The 21,920-nt window shown below is 26.4% G+C and overlaps 2 long non-coding RNA genes across 2 annotated transcripts in view; one reads left to right on the forward strand and one right to left on the reverse strand.

The window, feature by feature from the left end:
- LOC135923355 (uncharacterized) overlaps window positions 1-9,472 on the forward strand; it is a 29,463-nt gene extending 19,991 nt beyond the window's left edge. The window contains exons 2-4 of the long non-coding RNA XR_010571199.1: window positions 3,199-3,291; window positions 9,176-9,205; window positions 9,250-9,472. This is a non-coding gene — a long non-coding RNA (uncharacterized LOC135923355). The remainder of the gene's footprint in view (window positions 1-3,198; window positions 3,292-9,175; window positions 9,206-9,249) is intronic.
- A 10,958-nt stretch (window positions 9,473-20,430) lies between these two features.
- Window positions 20,431-21,816, reverse strand: LOC135925308 (uncharacterized). Its single transcript, XR_010571612.1, has 3 exons — window positions 21,764-21,816; window positions 21,264-21,350; window positions 20,431-20,555 (listed from the first exon to the last, which is right to left on the reverse strand). It is a non-coding gene; the product is annotated as an uncharacterized LOC135925308 (long non-coding RNA).
- Between the last annotated feature and the right edge of the window lie 104 nt (window positions 21,817-21,920).

The following is a 21,920-nucleotide window of genomic DNA, read 5'->3' on the forward strand; positions in this document are numbered from 1 at the left end:
AAGAGGACATAGAACAGTGTATAAAGCTGTGTGTTGGATGTCAGAAAAATCGACCAAACGTAATGGAATTACCACTATACTCATGGAATTGTACTAAAGAGCCATGGGAGCGTATACATCTAGATTTTGCGGGACCGGTTGACTCTTTATATTGGCTAGTGGGAGTAGATTCATACTCAAAATGGGTTGAGGTAGACCTAATGAAAAACACATTGGCGAAGGAGATGATAACGAGATTAAAGAAGTGGTTTGCTACCTTTGGGGTACCTAAAAGCATTGTAACGGATAATGGACCTCAATTTATTTCAATAGAATTTAAGCGATTTTGTGAAGAAAACAACATTTGCCACATTCGCTCAACGCCGTACCACCCGAAGACAAATGGGCAGGCGGAACGAACCATTCGAACTTTAAAAGGGAGGTATTATGCCAGTCGAGAATCAATTAATGACCCACAAGAGGCGATGACTCAAACGGTAGCAGCGTATGGCTGGGAGAACATAGTTCGACGGGTAGGTCACCAGCGAAGATTATGTTCGGTCGTCAAATAAGAAGTAATCTCGACTGGGCTAGACCAGAGGTGGGAAAGGAGATTGATAAAGCCAAGGATAAACAAAATCAAGAACGTGATACACATTCCAATTTTAGGGAATTTGATGTTGGCCAGCATGTATGGGTAAGGAATGAAACCACTAAGGGTTGGAGAGAAGGAGTGATTCAGGATAGAAATGGATTATATTCCTATGTAGTCAAGACCCCAGATCGTGTAATACGGAAACATGCTGACCAATTAAGAGACCGTTTGATAGCAGATACGACGGAGCACGTGATCGCTGACAGCGATCAGAGAGAGTGTGCGGCCCCAAGGCGAGATCGGATACATAAGCCCCCGAAACGAATGATTGAAGAGATTTAGACATCTCTCAATTAACGTATGAGGAAATGTAGTAAAGAAGTAATCTAGTCTAATATTTTATTATATTGTATATTATATTTGCCAATTGGATATGATTATATATATATATTTACGATTAATATAATAGGTGTTGTTTATGTACACACTTATCCATTATCTTATAATTATAATCGCCATCTTCTAATTATGTTGTTGTATCATATGAATATTGTATAGAAGTATAGAAATAAATAAATGAAAATAATGGTTCTACTTTCTCAAAATATGGCTGTTTCATTTAAATATGAGAAATAAATGTTATGATATTGGTAAAATTAAATAGCTACCAGCTGCAATGAAGACATCGATTACAATTCTTCATCTATAAAACTTTCATCCAAAAATGGTAAAACAAAAAGATCATCCTCTCGATCTTCTTGTGCATGATTTATTAAATAAGGCACAATCTCTTCATTTCTTCCCAATGATATTAAGAAAAATATATTAAAATATTTTGATAAACTATTTATAATAAAATTTAAATGAAAATATATTAATAAAATTTTGATTAACTATAATAAAATTTAAAAGATAATATATTAACAAAATTTTGATTATCTATTTATAATAAAATGTAAAAGAATATATATTAACAAAATTTTGATTAACTGTTTATAATAAAATTTAAAAGAAAATATATTAACAAAATTTTGATTAACTATTTATAATAAAATTTAAAAGATAATATATTAAAATTTTTAATTAACTATTTATAATAAAATTTAAAATATAATATTATAATAAAATTTAAAATATAATATTATAATAAAATTTAAAAGATAATATTTCATATTATTTTGTAAAATACTTCCTCTTCTTGCAGTCAAATATTTGCAAATATCGAAAATAATAAATAAAATCCTTAAAACCAATTATCTTTGCCTTTAAGGTTCAGAAAAATATTTGCTAATACTAATATAGAAGCTTGCTAATACTAAGTTGAGAATATTGCTTTGTACATTATTTTACAATTTTCTAGAAAAATTATGTTAAATATTTTAATTAAAACAATTACCTTTGCCTTCAAAGTTCAGAAAAATATTTGCTAATATTAATATAGAATCTTGCTAATATTAAGTTAAGAATATTGGTAATATTGTACTTTATTTTACAATTATGTAAAATATTTTAATTAAAACCAATTACCTTTGCCTTTAAGGTTCAGATATTTGCTAATACTAATATAGAATCTTGATAATACTAAGTTGAGAATATTGCTAATATTGTTCTTTATTTTACAATTTTCTAGAAAAATATATATGTAAACAATAATTATGTAATATATTTTAATTAAAACAATTACCTTTGCCTTTAAGGTTCAGAAAAATATTTGATAATAGAATCTCGCTAATACTAAGTTGAGAATATTGCTAATATTGTCTTATTTTACAATTTTCTAGAAAAATATATTAATTAAATTTTAAAAAAAAATTTGCCATTTAACGCTAAATAGTTTGATGACAAAACAAAGATAATCAGACCGATACCAAATTTATTTATTTTTAAAATTTTTATAATAAAATTTTAATTAAAATAATGTTATCATATACAAAGTTTAATAAGTAAAATATAAAATAAATACAATTAAATATTTACATATCTTTGAAATGTGTCTCTTATATTATTAGAGTTATAATTTGAGCGATGGTATTGATCATTAAAATCTGGTAAAGGACATTCTTCATTTCAATATTTTGAATGCCCTCTATATCTATTATTACATTATGTAAAAGGCAATCTGCCTTAACAATTTGAATTGTATTAACTAAGTTAGTTTCAGATAAATTATGAAGATGCCAAAATTTGGCAGTTAAAATCCTAAAGCATCACTGAACTGAGACTCTAACACAAGATAATTTATTACTATAATTTATTTTTTGGGCATCTAAATGGTTTTTATAAGGTTTCGTTATAAAGTCTAATAAAGGGTATTTCTATGTTCAGTCGTATCTTGAAATATTATATAATAAATAACTAATAATTGAATCATATCAAGCATTTTAAATATTTTATTTTAATTTTTAACGAAAATGTGTCCTAAGTGTTTTTTTTATTAATTTTGCGAAAATTTTAAAATTTTAACGATGTTTTAAAAACATTTTGGACGCATCTTAAAAACAAACCCAGGTGAACTTCATAACCAAAAATTAAATTAAATTTTTAATTAAATTTTTTAAAAATATTATATCAAGTTTAGCAATAAACAAATTTTCATTTATATGAATTATTTTCTACCATTAAAGGTGCTTTGACCTGCTTGATTTGACCATAATAGAATCGGGCGTATTACATGGTCAGGGTCAGATCTTGATCTTAACAACAGATTTCAATCGGTGGTAAGTTTTTGAAAGGAAAATTATTTATTTTTGATGCTTTTATAAAATATTAAATAAAACCAATTCCGATTCCCCCTTCCCTATCTTGATATCTCTTCGTTTTTCCTTCTTTTAAAAAATTCTTACCATTTTAACTGAAGCCAATATTAAATAATTGGATCGGATGCTAAAGAATTCGTACGGATTCTGATCTTTGAAAAAAACTCATAAAAATTAAAATATTAGTGAGGAATAATTAATTTTACTATTATATTTGACATCCTTTATAATCAGTTTGAAAAAAATTTTTTTTTTACATCTTGTGCACAAAATTAACAATATAGTTACTAATAGAAGTATTTTTAAAAAAAGATTTTGTCATTTTTTAGGTAAAAATTCTTTTTTTCTAAAGATGGTTTTTTTAAAACTTTGATTATAAAATCTAAATTTGCCTGAACGACAGCGTTTACATGACAGGATTTCCACTGGATGCAAAACCCCCTTCAAAAACATTTGCCTACCCCTCTACAAAATTCCCGGCGTCTTTGCCGGCGGTGTTTCCTTATTATTATTTTTGCCTTTTTAATTTATTGATACTCTTTTCAGAGAATTTATATAGGATAACTTAAAATCTACCTCTACTACCAACTATCGATATTTTGTGAATATAAAGAATTTATTTTTAGATAATAAATTCAATTAAAACCTCCATTATTTACAATGAATTAATTCTTATGACATTATCTAAAAATTACATTTAAAAGGATAGAGTTTTATTTGGAAAACAATGTGTATGATAGTTTGCAATATATAGATTTGGTCGATGAATTGTAATAATATTTCTATAATTAAAGTATTAATTTTTACAGCAACAAATTTTGTCCTATTTTATCTCAAAATTTAATAGATAAACCCCCCCCCCCCCAAAAAAAAAAAATCTTTTATCCTACCCCCATTAAAGCAGCCTGCCTCCTACCCCCCTCAAAAAATAGGATGCTAACTGTTCCTACCCCTCCCGCTCATGTAGACGCTGCTGAACGATAGTATTCTCATTTTATTTTTACTAGTTATTTATACCTGAGTTCCTAGGTCACCTAAACTATTATATTTTTAAGATTTTAGTTTCCTTAACAAATACTGTAGATAGAAATAATTTGACATAAAATTGTGCCAAACCTAAAATTTATTTTGTTTTATTTGGGCAAACGAATTAACCTTGATAAAATATGTATATGATAACGTCGTGTTTAAGTCAATGTTATAAAAATTTAAAGAATTTTTTGATAAGATGTTATACCCTATAAATTTCAAATTTTTGCCTTAGAACTTTGAAGTATTTATAATTTATAGATAAAAATCAATAGAAATAGGATAATTTTACTCTAAATATCTTTGAAATAACCGGTAAAATTTAATTTATAAATTTATAAAAGGCTCGCTCAAATATGATTTAAGATTTAGAAAAATACATTAATGGTAACAGCTAGCATAAAAATTTAAAATAAAACCGAAACGAATAGATTCGGTTCGGGTCGGTTCGATCCTTAAAAACCGGTTTGAACACTTGTATTTAAACCTACATTCGAATTATGTATAGGGAAAATATATTTTTTATTTTATCATTAATTTAAAAAACACATGTATAAAACCTTCATTTATTAATTATTTAATTCATAAATATAGAAATAAATATCAATGATTAATTTTAATATGAAAAATATTTCACTTTTTTATACTTAAATTTTTTTTTATTAAGCCGTACAATTAATATATTTTCAAAATTCGTTTCACTCAAATTACATCTATAAGGAGACAGTATAAATTTAATTGTGAAAAACATCTTTCTACACTAACTTGGGTAGTCGGCACTGCCAATATGATATCAGATTTGATATGTCATTTATAATAATATTTTGGATTTCATTTTTCTCTATGCATTTTAATTTATAAACTTAAAATATTTAAAAAAAGTTGTAAAATGACAATACATTAGTGTTTATAAAAATTAGAACCGACACTTATCAATCAAATGTGATTGATGATAATCTTTAAAATAATTCGAAAATAATTGAAATTTTTTCAGTATGCTAATAATAACTATATATTATTTTATAAGAATAAAATCATGAGGCTCGAACCGGTTCAGAGGCATTTTATCGGTTCGGTTCAGGTCCAGCTAGAAATTTTTTAGCGGTTTAGATTCGGTTCAGGATCGATAAAAAATACCGGTTTTTAGCGGTTTAACGGTTTGATTTAAGTTCGGTTTGGATCCCTGGAATAAATATATTTTTTAAACAGTGGGATAAAAATAAGAGTCAAAATTTGATAATTTTTTTTTTAAAATAATAATGAAGTCAAATTGTTATTTTTTGAATTTAAATTTTAGTCAAAAACATAATAATTAAGATTAAATATATAATATTTTTATATAAAAAATTTATAACGAATTCCCATGTTCAAAGAGATTCGAAATAATTTTTAAATTATTTAACAAAAAAAAGATTCCGAGTGATAAATATTCCAATCAAGACAGCAGTAAATGTAACGAGACCTAACCATTTTTCAAAATAATTTTTTCATTTCTTTTATTAACCGAAGAAAAATGTCTAATAATTCAAGTTTTATTTTCAATTTCTAAACAAAACAACAAATGCTACAAAATTTTTCTGTACTTTATTTTCTTCTTCCAGGGTCATTTTTCTTATGTATTTGTAAATTTGTGAATCTCCAAAATAAATAATAAAATAATCTCTATTAGACCAGAATGTTTATTTATAGAATAACCAACTTCATATCGGTTTAACTAAGAATTTATACTAAAAAATAATATCCGTCTGTATAAGTAAACTTAGAGCCATATGTTCGAAATTTTTAGAGTTGGCTTTGCCATTCTGGGGGACATAATTAGTGATTCTAACACGTTGAATATCAAACAAGAAAAACAGGATAAAATTTATAAATGTATTATTTAATTGCAAATTTAGCTCACATCTTGAATTGAAAAAAAAAATTGTAAATATGGAAAATTAATAGAAATTCTAGGTATGCTATGTTATATATTATTATATTACCCTTCTATTTACTTTTAAATAAATTGCCTATATTTTGTATTTTCTACTATATATATAATTTTTATTTTCTAAGATATAAATAATGTGAAGGAAAATTATAATGTATTGAGACTTTTTGGAAAAAAAACTAGGTTGCGCTAGATAGACTCGGAAATTTTTTCCGCTCCTGCAAGGATTATGAGAAAAAAAATAAGGAAAAGCTTTGGCTACCCCTCTGAATTTATACTAAAATAAAAATATTAAAGAGAATAGCTAATTTATTAAAAGTTACGGATATTTTTTACAATTACTTCTATTTAGAAGAAAATAATATGGGAAAGAAGAAGGTCATGAGATTCGATTTTTCATCTTATTATTCCTAACTATTATGAACTTTAAAAATCAGCCAAAATATTTTACGCAAGATTTTTGTCCCTCTATTTCTTTAGATCCCCTGTCCCCAATCCCTAAAATTTTAAATCAGTGGGATAGAAAAATTCCAATAAGGATGGGGTTTAAAAAGTAGTACCTTTCCCTCAAACAAATAACTTAAATTGAAATCCTAAAAGGGAATTATCTTTGAAACACTCCTTAATCCCTCTTAGTTTATTTAATATATATGGTAAAATTTTCATTAATTAAAGTACTCTTAAGTATTAATTATATTTTTCTATCATTTTTTTACCGTTAAAAAACGATAATATTTTTTTGTAAAATACTCAAGCGGGATTATTTATTTTTCATAAAATAATTTTTTAAATTAATGAATAAAAAGATATTATAACTCCTGTCAGATTTTCGCAATGGGCTACATTAGTTTTGGCTAAATGCTAGTTAGTGCTGATTTTAGAATTATAGTAAATCCTCAGTTAGAAAAATTTTAATATCCCCTACCAAGGATCACTAACATTATTGCTAAGGTTAAAAATGAATTTATTTTCGAATTTAGATTTTTCTTCAGTTTATTACACCTGTTTCTAAAGGAACTTTAAAATTTCTTACGGTGTCTACTAACAAAGGTCTGTATAAAAATCATATAAATTATATGCCAATTTTGAAAAACGATAAACCTGGAATAATAATTCATGAGTCTCAACCAGGATTATAACTGATCCCTATCTTTAGGGTTTAGTTATTATACTAATTTGTTCAATTTTTTCATTGATTGGCTGTATGCCTTTACTACATATTAACCCAAATACTTAATGTTATCTTTACCAAATTCATCTTCTTAATAATTCCTATTAAACCAAATACTACCATTCTTTCAAAAACCTTTTTTATTTGTTAAAGTGATCCTCAGGTATCTTTACCAAAAAAATTATCTAAATAACCCTAGACCCTTTTTAAGTCAGAAAATATTTCATCCATAGTTTTTTGGAAATACGCAGTTGAAACTGTGAGCAGAATATTTCACTTTCTAAAAAAGATATTGTTGTTTTCTGGAATTGGACATAATATTCGGGAAGAAAAAGAATAAGGTATATTTAAAGAATCCCATAATATATTTTAATAAATTCATGAACCAAGTTTATTTTATTAAAGTATCAAATTTATTTTTCACTGAAAATGAAAATAAAATTCGTTGTTTAAATAAAAAAATTTGTAACTTGTATAATGTCATTAACAATTAAAATTTGTATAGTTCAATGTCATTAACAAAATAAATGAAAAACAATTTAAAATTTGAATGTCATTACCAAAACAAAAAAAACAAATAGTTTAAAGGAGAATAAAAAAAAACAATTACAACTACTTAACAGTTAAAAAGTAAAACAAAAGCAAGGTATTCCTAAAGTTTTTTAAATTTATTTTTCATGAATTTATAATAACAAGTTCTTTGACACCTCTAACCCTCACTTTTAAAAAGGGTCTAGGTCCTGTTCAGGATTCGGCAAAAATGTGGGGCAGGGTTCACATCCCAATTGGTTAAGGAAAGGTCAAAGACTTTCTCAAACCTCAATATATGCTATCTTCCTTATTTAATTTCTAGATTCAAAATTATGGTAACTTTTCAAGACTTTCCTTATTATTCATGTACATTTAAATCTACATTAATATGTGCAATAAGGAATTACAACGTAGTCATCAACTAGCATATCTTAAAAATTTTATTTATCTGACTTTGCAAGCATATACTGAGACGATGTTTAGCTAGTAATGATTGATAGATGCAGAGTTTTTTTATCATCAACCAGAGATTTTCCTAACTTTTGCTACAGTCGAGATAGTAACGTGGCAATATACCCAGATCCCTGTAGTAGAGTACAGCTTATAATTTTATCCAAATATTTGTGTCTTTAGATCTTTCCATTACCTTTTTTTATACATGCTATATTATTTTTTTTTGCCCTACAATGAATAACAATTCTTTAGTCTTACTTTTAAAAGTATAAATGTCAAAACAATTTAAATATTTCAAAAGTTGTTAAAATTTAATCTGGAAATTTAAATAATTTTCTTAGATTTCTAAATTTTTCTAAATAGTGAATAAATAATCTAAGACACATATATAGGAAAAAGTTAAATAAACAGTTTGATTTATTTATTTAAACAATTTATTATTTATGATGTAAAAATAAATTTTACTCCTATTTTTATTAAAAATAGAGAATTAATTATCATCCTAAAGAAAAAAAGTATCAAAAAATTTAGATTTTTTGATTTCGATACACAAAATGTAACGGATCAAGACAAAAATATATTAAGATTTTAAGAGTTACTTCCACAATTCAATTAAGATAAAACTAAATTTAACAATGTTTATTTATTTATAAAATATTATTATTTTATTTCTACATAATTTAATTTAATTCTAAATATATTATTTTATATATTCTTTATATTATTTATAGGAGCTGTAGTATCCTGCACAACCGATTAATGTAAATAATATATTATAGTAATAATCTTTATTGTTTCTTTTTAGGCGTAGAAGTACTAGGGGGGACTTGCGATTCTTCTTGTAATGTTTTTTAGGTCAATTGAAAAGAAATTGGTTAAAAATTTCAATGCCAATAATATTATTTACAAGAAAAAAGGCAAAGTTTAAATAAGCAAATGATATTTTTTTTAAAAATGCTATAATATTATTAGAAATTTATATTTGAATTATATTTTTTATTATATAAAGCTAAAAAATATTAATAATGATAATTATAACTATGAATAATTTATTTTACTATTTTAGAAGGTAATTAATGTTAGCGTTTCGTTATATAAATTTCTGGTTTAGTATTAATTTTGAAGTCTCTGTATTTAATTAATTTGCGAATCATTGGACATAAAAGTAATCAATAATCATAGGCGCATAAAGAGTAATCACAATATATAATCTCTAAAATTAACAAAAGAATGTTCTTTATATAATATACAATAAAAAAACAAATAATAATCTATTATTAAGTTATGGAAAATCAAAAAATAAAAAGTTATTCGTTTAATATCGAATTTAACTTAAGTGACAAAATAGTAAAAAATGTAAATTTTACCGGTAAATTAAAACTATAATATGAAATTATTTTTTAAGTTAAGAAATAAAAGTTTTTTTTGTTATTGCCATTAGGTATAAAATAAATATCATCAAAATTAAATGAAAACTTAAAATTAATATATCTATTTCCACCCTCCAAAACAACCCTGCCTAGGTTATTCTTGGGCATTAAAAACTTTCTATGTTCTTGATTTTGTGCGCAATTAAAAATCGTCGCTTAGCCGTTTGCCTGTTGTCCATTTTGTTTAATATTAACGTTATGTCATCAGCTTGATCATCACGTTTTGATTCCTCGTAGTTATCTTTCGAATTGTCATTATCAAGTCCTTTAATAAGCTGCTGTCATACTCAATAAATCATCAGTTTATTATCATTGTGGTTATTATCATAGTCATGTTTTTATAATTTATTGGAATAATAATTAATTAAATTGAACTAATATTAGATTTAATATTAAGAATGTTGGAATAACATTTCATAAAGATATATATATATGAATTTGTTGTATATCTATCTTAACTTTTTTTATATTTATTTGGCGCGTGTTAATAATTAATCTTATATTATTTTTATAATTGCACTGTAACTAAACAACTATGGTGCTACATATTATCCATAAAAGGATTTAAGTTAAAATTTTTATAAATTTAATAATCGATATATAGAAAAAATAACATGTAAACTATGTATATGACATATTTAAAAATAAAATTTAAAATAAAAATAAAAATACTTTATTTTTTTAAAAAAAAGAGTATTACCCCCCTTTGGACGGCCAAAATTTTTTAAATAATTTGAAATTTTACGTAATATTTCAAAGCTGATTTTTTGTTTAATCAAAAGGACCCTCAATATTTTTATAATGGCTTTTTGACTAATATTGATTAGATTTAGTCCCAATTGAATAGATTGTTGAAACAAATTTATTGTATGAATATTTTTGGGATTTACCTTTTTTTCACAATACCTAGTAGATGGTAATTATTATTTTATGGGGCGAAAATTTAACAAATGCCCACAAGGCTGCGAATAATTAATAATGGATATATTTCGTGGTTAGTGATGTGAAGGAACATCGAATTTGAATAATGAATCTTAAATTATTTTATTGATTCTTTCTTGCCTTACATATTTGTATCGGTTGATGAGTATATATATACTAAGTAATAACTATAACAAGATTAAAAATAAATAAATAATATATTATAATATTATAAATATATCCAATTTACTTTATAAATGATAAATTTTAAGTTTGAAATAATAAAATGCGAGATATAATGTGTTAGTATTCGAAATTATATCTCTGAAGCAATATTTATAAACTAATCATACAGCAAACGGGTTTTCATGAAATACATATACAGGCTTAAGTTTGGGGCATATGTTAAATCTGCCCCATCCTTGGCCTTCCAATTTTCATATGCTCATGTGTTAGTATAAGGAATAATTTCATTTAAATTTTTTATGATATAAAATAAACCCATCCCTAAAAATTATAAGCAATCATTTTTTAAATATCAAATTCCTGTGCGATTCCATAGCATTGATTTATAAATAAAGTTTTTGAAATTAATTACCAATTAAAAAAATTATAATACCCTTTTCCTTTAAGATCAGTAATTTTGTTTAATTCGGTGTTTTACATTTTTCCAAATTTATTGAGCTTGGTTTACAATTATATATGTCAGCAACAGCTTTAGTTGTAGCGAGTACTTCAAGTATTCTATCAAACGTAAAAATTATTTATTTTTTTAAAAAAGATTTCATTACTTTCTTGGCTCAATATTGAAAGGGATAATAGTATCATTATTGCAATAATGCTTTAAAAGATGTATATTTTTTTTAATTAGATTTTTATAATAAATATATTGTACTTCAATTATATGTTTCACATTAGAAGATTTAATGTTAACTTTTTTAAGATCGATATATTGGGAGTTATCTTCACACTTATAATTTAATAATTTATTAATAGATTTCGATTAATTGAATATCACTTTTACCAAATAGACTAAGTTAAAAGCATTCATGATGAGAGAATAAACTCGAACATCGTAATCTTTCTTTTCCTATGTAAATTAATATATTAGATTTTATTATTCAATTATATTTTAACCTCCTCACAATCAGGATAAAGAACTAAATAATGAATTTAAGAAAGAAAATATTTTAAACATAAATAAGCAAATCTTTAAAATAAATACATTTGAAAATTATAAAAATTATGATTAACGATTTAATAATTAAAATAAAGTGCAACAAGTAATATCTGTCTTAAATTTGAAAAAAAATAATCATAAATTAGGACAAGATGCTAAATAATAATTTTAAATGTTAAATTCCAACATGAAATATTCTGACAAACTTGCTAATAAATTCAAAGTTATACTTTTCAAAAACTAAGAGTTTTTAATCCTTAATTCGTTTCTAGACATTTGAATATAATTATAATCACAATTTGATGGCCATGTTAAATATCCAAATATATTTATTTATTATCTCGAAGGTCTAGAGAGCAAAATTTAGACATACGATATATTATAATTATTAATATAAAGATGTTATTTCCATATTATTATTTAAAGAGGTATAAACACCCAAATTTAATTTAGATGTTGAAAAATTAAGAACCCCTCTATAAGCCTTAGGAGGATAAATGCTAAAATATATTGCTAATAATATTTGCGAGCTATTTTGAGCATTGAAATTAGTTGAAGAGCTAAAAAGCAACTATTATTTAATTATTTATTCATGGGTTATTATTAAAATTTGACCTCACTCCTATGTATTAAAATGTAAAAGATGATTTAATCTTATTGGTAATTTTTAAAGATTTCTACAATTTTAAATAATATTGTATTTGTGTTATATGTTACTTAAGTCACGAAGCAATGCTACTGCTATATCTGTTTTCAATTTGATATTGCTAAAAAATTTATGATATTAAATTTAGCTAAATATTATGACGACAATATGTATAATTTAGCAATCTAACAGTCTATCAGAAAGATCTATGATTTTAATGGGGTAGTGGAGGAGGAAGGGAGGCAAGAAATAGATTACATAATATTCTTAACATTATTTTTACATTTTTTTAAAATTTGTTTTCATTGTGGTTTAAAATATTTTTTAATACATATTTTTTTTTAAATTTAGCAAATTATTAAATATTGGTAAAAAAAAATTCTATTTTTATTGAATAAAATTATTTAAATATAACTAAAATAAAATTTTCAAAATAAAAATTCTTCTTTCCCCTAGCCTTCTCTAGGCTAGGAAATCCATGTATAATACTAAATTTTTTATTAAAAAATACACAAGTATTTACCAAATTAGCTAGAATTTTAGGATAGTTATTCATATGGATGTAATATAAAGGAGAGAGCATCGAAATTATAAAATCTTGAGATTCGCAATCCTCGATTTACACCTAAGCTAGCATTCCTTCCAATATTAGTGTGGATTCAATTGAGGATTACTATAAAACAATTGTTATCATCCATTCATTTTAAAGCAATCATCTATTTGTAATTTAATAAATGGCTCAATCCGATTTGCAAAAGGATATTGTAAAATTATATGTAATTTTATTCAGATAATATAAATTTATCTTATGGTATGAGAGATTATTATCCTACAAAAACCCGATGGAAACATTGCATACTTTGAAATATATTTTGTTTTTCTCAAATTCATTTCTATACATTTTTACAATAATACCAATTACAAAAAAAATGAGAAAATTTTTTTTTAAATGGAGAATAAAATCTTAACGCAGAAGACATTACTAAATCACTTGAAATAAACTAGCTCTGTTTAATATACATAGAGATTTATTTCCCGATAGAAAACAAACCAATGAAAATTTTGTGAAATCACATTAAAGATTAAATTTCCATTTATGAATGATATTTTTTATTAATATTTTAAATCATGATATAATGTAATTCTTGTGATTTAACTGCTTATATGGCGATATTCTTAACTTTTAATAGTGCTATATGTGGTATATGTTAACGTCAATGTGTTTTTTCGAACAATATACGTGATATAAATTTAAAAAAATTGTAATCTTGTCAGAGGTGTTATTCGGGATTTGATTAATTATCCTAAAATTTTGGACAATTTTGTTTAAGTCACTTTACGCACATTGTCGATCTCTGTAATATATTCTATAATATTTATTGTTAAGGTATCTTATAATGAAGTGTAATGTCCTATTGCATTAGAAATTATTGTAGCTTTTACACTCGGGTTTAGCAAAGTGTCATTTTATATAAAATTTATCTTTTTTTAGAATTTTTAAACTAGGAAATCATGAAATGCACTTTAAATAAATATAAGTATTTCGTTATATAATTTTTTGAAAAATGTTTTACATTATAATTTTTTTTTTTAACAAGATAATATATTTTTATTGAGTAATAAATAATAATTTGTTTTAAAAATAAAATTAAGTAAAAAGTGATACAATTTATATAAGTCAATTTAAAAAATAATCACATATGTTAGTATATCTTTTAAGGATAAATAATAATATGTTTAAATAATATAAATAAATATATAGTAAATTAATATAATAAATTGAGCATATGATTTAAAAGAATTATGAGTTATCATAGTTTGCCCTTCAGTTTTTCTTCTTCCATCTGAATATTCCTCTCTTGTTCTTAATTGCTTTTCTCATCGCCGATTCTGTGATTAGGGTTTGGTTCTTTTGTTGACTTCCATCTGAATATCCCTCTCTTGTTCTTAATTGCTCTTCTCTGTGATTAGGGGGTATCAGTCATTGAGAATATGAAGCTGAGGTAATTGGATTTTATTATATTGAGGGCTAATCTTTGGCGTAGGTAGTAACCCTCGTTGGGATCTTCGGTCCTAGAAGAGATCCGTTTCCCCAGCTCTTTAAAGAAGGCCAGGGCATGAGAGCCGAACGACGTTAGAGTCGTGGCGATTAGTGGTAGAAATGTGTAATTGGCCGGAAGCGATGGCGAATACTTAGCGAGTTTATTCGTCTCGGCGTCTACTAGAGCATCTCTATTTATATTGGAAGGGGCAAGGGGATCGATGCATGAGAAATCCCAGGTTAGGAATTCCCCCCTCTTCCAGGGGATTATGGTAGAGCCATCGGGACGCTTACCATCAGAATTGTAGAGTTCAGTAGGTTCGAGGGTTGATGGGATGCCGGCAGATTTTAGGGCTTTGGCAATAGTATCATTGCATTTTGAATGTCTAATGAATCTGCCTCTACAGCGCTTGCAGTGTAAAGAGTGACGCCCTTTGGAGTTGACCGGCGTTTGACAAAGGATGCAGTGATAGGGTATTACCATATCACAATTAAGTCTTAGACCGATGGCGTGACGTAGCTCATCATTGCTTATGAACTGGTCAAGGTTTCGCGATGGAACTTCGAGAAATTCCTATCCGATGACTACGGAAATGGAGAAGAGTAGAGAATGGTCCTCGGGTTGGCTCCTCGATTTAAGGTATGCAACGGAGTTGCCAACTAGAGGCTTATCCCAGTCCTTCTGCAGTGCCGATGAGGGAGGATCGACTAATGAAAGATATTTCCATAGTTCAATTGCCTGGGGAAGTAAAGGGTCGGGATGTTTTGTGGCGTGTATGATGGGCTCGCAGGACAGGCGAGAGGATATGAACGCACTAACAGAGAGTAGGGAAGGCGATCGTATGCCAATGCCGCCGGATTTGGTTGGCAAGGTAGCTTGTAGCCAAGATAGGTCTCCGAATTTGAGATTGAGTATATCCTCTGTGAGGTGTTTAATCTCTAGCTCGTATGCAGCGAGGTTGACGTCGTATTGGAAGATACGTGACGAACGGAGTGTATATAGAATTTTTGGGATTAGGAGGTAGTTCTTTAATAGAAAGACGCTTGGTGGGCTGGGAGGCGAGATAGTGTACCACGCATAAGGGATATCTCTAGTAGAGTGTCGGCGAAGAACTTGACAAAGGACTCGTCTTAACCCACTGGAGATCCGAGATGTGTTAAGAAGTTCAATGGTGTATGATTGAACATAGGATCATAGTTAAGGTCGATGATTCCAAGAGGACAATATTCGCTCTTGTCTTGATTGATTCGCAGTCCCAAACTGCTCTCGCTGGATTTTATTATTTCGACCGCCTTCATAACCTCGCTGGGTGAGCCGCCTAGTATACCATCGTCGATATACCAGTTATGAAGGTTTAGTTTACATTGGTCATTTATGCCTTGTATTAAGCTATTAATGCCCAGACAGAATAAAAAGGAGCCTAGAGGGTCAACTTGTTGTATACCACTACTAGAAGGAATCAATCTATCCCCAAATTGAAGATGCGATGGACTAGCATAACAATCGAAGATGAATTGCGAGTATTCTGGGTAAAGGGTAAGGATGGGATTAAGAAACGCTGTACGTTTTAGAGAGTTAAAGGCGTTTAAAATTTATCTTAATTAGGATATCGTCACTGGGGTCTGTTTGTAGATACATTCTGGTCATGTGTAGGGATACCTCACATCCCCCTTTTACGTTGACTCCTAATTGATTAGGGCACAGGTGATTGGATACTGTGAACAATATTCTGCTCACTACTAGCTTTGCGGTTAATTGGCGCCAAGTGGTTCCAATAGCGATAGGGCGAATATCTTTATTAGGTTTATGGAGGGCGATGAGTTTAGCTCCATAAAGGAGTGGAATAATGGCGGGTGGTACTCCAGCAAGCATACGGTTGATGAGTTGAGTAATTTTTTCCAAAACGTCGCATTGTTGTGTGATGTAAGGTGCGGTTAGATCCTGTAGGAATATTGGGCGAAACCCATCAACTCCCGGTGAAGAATCGCTTTTGAAGGAGAGAATAGCCTTTCTAACCTCGCTTGAGGTAAAAGTGGTTGCAATTAGAGGTGGTTCGGGGTAAGACGGTATTTCGTCCTTAAGATCGTGTGGGTGGTGTATTTAGGAGAAGAGCTTGATAAGTTGTTTGATCGTAGGGAGCTAGCTTATTGTGAGATGTTGTCAGTCGTATGGCGGATTTAACATTCAGGTTATCCAGCTTTTTAGATATAAGCTTGGCCTTGGTGAGTAGGTCATTTTTGTGATTTTTATTTTTATCAGTGTCATCACCTTTAAAAGATGTGGAAAAGTGATTGATGGGTAAGGGGTAGATAGTAGCATCCTTGATTTGCTGTCAGAGATTTTTTGCTGGCAGGATCAGGAACTTGCAAGGTAGTAAAGGCAAATGATAGGGTGTCTAGCCAGTGTTTTATGGAAGAATAATTATTTATCAAGGAAGTCAAGTTCTTTGAGAGGTGTTTGGCAACTTGAAGTCTTGCTCCCTTAGGTATTCGTGAAATCACAAATGGTTTTGATGTGACTAAAAATAATTATACATCTGTGGAGACAGTTGGATTGAAAGTGAGAGCATTTCCGGCGGTTGAGGTGGGGACTATTGGGCTATTAGGCACATTAGTCAACGTGGGAATGGTAACTATAGGTTGTGCGAGGGCAAGGGCAGAAAAGGCATTTAGGGTTCGAGGGATAGTTGGTGATAAGAAGGAAAGCCCAGATTGAGGACATTTTATCTTCTGGTCATCCGATAGTAAAATGACTAACTTTATTAAAAAAAATATTTGAGGAGTATTGACTTAGTTTTACTAAATCATACAATTAAAATATAAGAATTTTTTATACATATCTTTTGTTTTTCTATCCTCTCTTCAGCCTCTAGGTAATTGCTCAAGAAAGTGGATATTAAACTTGTTGCCTATCAAATAATTTATATTATACTTCTTGCTTTCATTTTTATAAATAATCAAAAATGGTCAACTTATTTTACTACTATGCATTAACAAAATCATTTTATAAAAATGATTTTAAAAGGGGGTATTTTCATAATGATACTCTGAGTGTAAATCTCATAGCTATACAGTATTACACTAATTATAATATTAAAATCATGATATTTTTTTACTTTTCATTGGTTAAAACTAAAAAATGAATAATAATAATATAAACATATTATGTAAACTTGAACTAACCTGAATCGTGATTCAAAATAAAATCAATCTTCCTAAAAAAAATATAAAGATTATTACACATATTCTAGTTTATACATGTTAGGAATAGAATACAATTCTTCATATCTTTTCCATTTAGATAATATAACCATATTATCAATATGGGATCTTCCTAGTTTATAGATTACCTTTTAAATTGTGTATAATGTTAATATAAAAAAATTAAATAAGATAAAATATGATTAACTCAAAGAATATACATATACAAAAAATATTTAACTTCTGGAAATTGTCGTAAGGAATTTAAATTAGGTAACATCAAATCAGCCTAAAAACGATGTATATAAATATATTTAGGATTTGTTGATATATTATTGTAAATTATATTATACATAAAGCTAAACATTCTAAATAAAATCTAAGTTGTTTAATTTTTATAACCAGATTTAAAAAGGGAAAAGCTTAGAAAAATTTATAGATATAATTACAAAAATATATTTATTAAAATTATCACATTATAATATTGAGGGAAACTCTTATTTGAAATAGCGAAGTGTGTTAATATTGTATCAGAAAATATTTAAAAAAATATATATCAATTAGTTTTTTATTTAAATTTGTAATATTTAACTTTTGAAACAGATACCAATTTTTATTATAATATTATAAAAACTTATAGTTAATTAACCAAAAAATTTATAAAAAAGTGGGTAAAAATTGCCTATATTTATAATGACAACTATAAACTAGTTAACAAATGCTTTATTATAAGTATTTAGTCCCTAGAAGGAGGTCAATACAAGTAGAATATTATTATTAGAAGTCTTATCTACTAAAAAAAGATAACCGACCTACTAAATACATATAATATTATTTGTCATAAATATTATTGTATACTTCGGTATTAATAAAAGGCATATTTTTTAAAGATTGTTTTAACTTTAGCATATCTTGAACAGTTGTGTTAATCTAAAATATAAATTTAAAATAAATTAATTATACATTGCTTAGACTTATTTCAAAAATTTTATTTTGGATATAAAATTAAGGAAGACCGGGGAGGTTATAAAGTTTATTATATACTTTTACAACATATTTTTATTTTTATGCTTAATGGTTAGAATAATTTATTATGGAAAATCGCAGTAAAAAATTATAACTAAAATTTTCTGATTCAATTACTTTCGACGCCACTTTACTCGATGAATGCAAACATTTATTTCCTATTAACTCTCATTAATCTTAAATATCATAAACTTGTAGAGACCAAGATTTTTAATTTACTCTAATTTAAAATTTTTTTTAAATTCATATTCTTTAGCCTCATTCTATTTTTAAAAAATATTTATTGTCTCGTCCTTTTTTAATTAATAATCTTCTGATTTTATTTAATATCATTTTACTTCTCTTTAAAATTACATTATTTAGAATATAGCTTTAGAAATATTAATTATGTTCCAAAGGAAAATTAAAAATATAAGCAGTAAATGAATGTTGATAGAATTATAGGTTTGTAGATTAATTTATAATTTTAAATATCTTTAATTTGTTCAAATAAAGAGATCCTTGTAATTTATTTAATAATAGTTAAACATATACAAAACTTCTAAATAAATATAAAAACTTTTACAATTATAGTTACGGATACACTTCGCTGGCGAAGAATTTAAAAATTAAGGGTCTCAATAAGACTTAAATGGATATATATTTAACTTAATTTTTTTTAAATCTCTTAGGAATAAATTTACTACACCCACTACCAAAGAATTTGAAAATGGTAAAATAAGAACATTAATATCATAATACAAAAACAAAAAATTATGTTTAACTTTCAATAAAATAGGAATAAATATGTTTAAAAATGGTTACCTTATCTATCATTCCATTGTTCATCTTTATAAATATTAAAGGATCCATAATTCTATTATCAAATGATAATAATTTTTTTAGACATTTCTTTTGAATATCATCAGAATCTATTTGGGAATATTCTTTGAATAAGACATTTTCCAATTTTACATCTTTTAGTAACAAATTCAATTTTTTGACAGTTACTAGTAGAAAAAAATCATGAAGATCTCTAATAAAAACATTTTAAATATAAATGATAAAAACTAATAAAACTTCGTTTACTAATTCTAAGAAATTATTTAATTTGCATATCCTCAAATTATTAAATAATTTTTGTAAGCATGAGTTATAGTTATATTTACAAAAGTCATAGTATTTTTAGAATTACAATAATAAGAAGAAATGAACTCCCATAATTAAACATAAAAAGATATTTGGCCATATAATATTGAAAAAAAATATTAGCTGTGTTTTGTTAACTTTAAATGTAAATGTGAGAGGACAAGTAAATCTATTTTTAACGATTTATTATATTATTTATAAACTAATTTTATTAATGTAAATTTAAATTCAAAATCGTCTTCTAAGGGTATTATAAATTATTTAAAAATTTTGAGATTAGAGGGGCCCGCCTAGATTTTTAACATCACACTCTGCACTGGGTTCACTATAACAGGAGTCACTGTATTTTATTGAATAATGATATTATACAAATTAAACTACACATTATTTACATAAGATCTTCATTGGAATTAGTGAATTTCTCAGTGAATTTGTTGAAGTTTTCAAAAAATGACTTTTGGATTATTATGTGCGTGTTTTTAGGTAATGTCATATTAGCATTTTTGGCAAGATGTTGAATGAGTAGTGTAAGATTAGTCTGATCCGTTAAATATAAAGTTTATTTCAATAAAAAAAAGATTAGTCAATAATTAATCAAACTATCTTTAAAAAATGATTATAATTTTATTTAACCTCCTAGCAAAATTAATATGTTTTACATATCAAAGTTAATTTTTTGATATGAAAGATAGGTCTTAAATTAAAATAATTTCTACAAGAAGAATGTCATTTGATGCATTCCTTCCCAGATCCGGTAACATTTGGACACATAGACATTCAAAAAAGATCAAAAGACCAAATAATCCATTTTTTGTACAATTTAAATTTATAGACAAATATATAAGGGAAGACCGGGGATATGTTACTCCGTGTTGGATATATTCTTCTCAAATAATTTTAATAGTAAAATTGATTATTTGAAATTTAAATAAATCTATTATACGTAACTTTAATACTGTTAAGAATGTTTTGCAGAAATAGGCCCATAAAAAGTTTCGAATCCAAAATTAAAAACACGTCATTTACTTAAGAAATATATTTAAAAAATGCTTTTATGATATAAAAATACGTCACACACTAGCATTCTTAATATGAGCTCCTGTCATATTTTTTTTAAAAAAAAGAGATTTTAAATGAGTATATATCATAATCTAATGCACCTTGGTGAAGAGTAAGCCAAGATTGTTAAAAATTTGAAATTAAAATTTTGATTATTAGTAAAATTCCAAATAACATTTAATATTACAATTTTAAGTATTCCAGAAGCAGTCTTATAGGGTATATTTTCGTATGCGTTATCCTTGATGTTGTGACGTAACGTTTCATCAATTATCTTTTTAAATAATAATAATTTAGGCATAAGTATTTGTAAGACACTATTCTTTTATAATTCAGAGCTATGCAACGGTTGGCAGAGTAATATTTTCGTAGCCCGAGCCTGACCCGTCCACATATTTTTTAAATCCGATTCTAACCCGACCAAAATTTTTTTATAATTTGGGTTTAAAATGAATCATTTTTTATTTAAAAAATATATATACAGATAATTTGCAGAAGATAAAAAATATTTATAAAAAAGGAACAAATATATTAAAATTAAAAAAAAAACTAATAAAGAAAATTAAAAGGGAGAATGCTAAGTGAATGATTCGGGCAAAGAATTTTTTAATTAATAAATCAATGATGTTGTGTAAGTTTATGAAAAGGATTTCTATCACATTCATTTATTAAAATTTAATAAAATACTTTATGAATATCTATTGCAATCTTTTCTAAATTTTTGCCTCTAGTTTTATTTCCGCCTAGTTGAACATATATCGTATTTATGTCTTTAATTAATAGGTAGGAAGCAAAAGAAGAAAAATCTAAAAAGGTGACCTCCTTCTTTCTCATAATATTCTTT

The sequence above is a fragment of the Gordionus sp. m RMFG-2023 genome, chromosome 2 (genome assembly GCF_954871325.1).
Source record: "Gordionus sp. m RMFG-2023 chromosome 2, tfGorSpeb1-WG-v2, whole genome shotgun sequence".
NCBI lineage: Eukaryota > Metazoa > Nematomorpha > Gordioida > Chordodea > Parachordodidae > Gordionus > Gordionus sp. m RMFG-2023.